The following is a 351-nucleotide window of genomic DNA, read 5'->3' as shown; positions in this document are numbered from 1 at the left end:
TTTAAATCTTCCTCTTTTCTCAGGGACTTCATTGAAAGCAGCTATGTGGGACTAAAGCAGGCAACCCCAAGTTCCCCATTCTCATCAGGGAAGCTCTGGTGTTCACCAAAGCCTGGGCTAGATATGGTATATAGATGGTCAATTTGAGAGTTTCCACTATAAATTAACAGTATACTCTTTAGTCATCTTGAACCTTAAAGTAAGATAATTATATTATTATGGATTTCCCTAATTTGATTTTGTTTTCAAGTAATAGAATCAAAATAAGTTTCCCGTCAAAAAATTTCCATGTTTAAATAGGGTGAAAAAAAAATTCCTTTAATAACAGCTAGCACACATTTATGAATTTTT

The 351-nt window shown here is 33.0% G+C and overlaps 1 long non-coding RNA gene across 1 annotated transcript in view; it reads left to right on the top strand.

The window, feature by feature from the left end:
• Positions 1–57, top strand: part of LOC119591930 — a 3,847-nt gene extending 3,790 nt beyond the window's left edge. Inside the window, exon 2 of the long non-coding RNA XR_005230384.1 lies at positions 24–57. This is a non-coding gene — a long non-coding RNA (uncharacterized LOC119591930). The remainder of the gene's footprint in view (positions 1–23) is intronic.
• The last annotated feature ends 294 nt before the right edge of the window (positions 58–351 follow it).

This window comes from Penaeus monodon, chromosome 29 (genome assembly GCF_015228065.2).
Source record: "Penaeus monodon isolate SGIC_2016 chromosome 29, NSTDA_Pmon_1, whole genome shotgun sequence".
Lineage (NCBI taxonomy): Eukaryota > Metazoa > Arthropoda > Malacostraca > Decapoda > Penaeidae > Penaeus > Penaeus monodon.
This window is presented reverse-complemented; position numbering and strand designations above follow the sequence as displayed.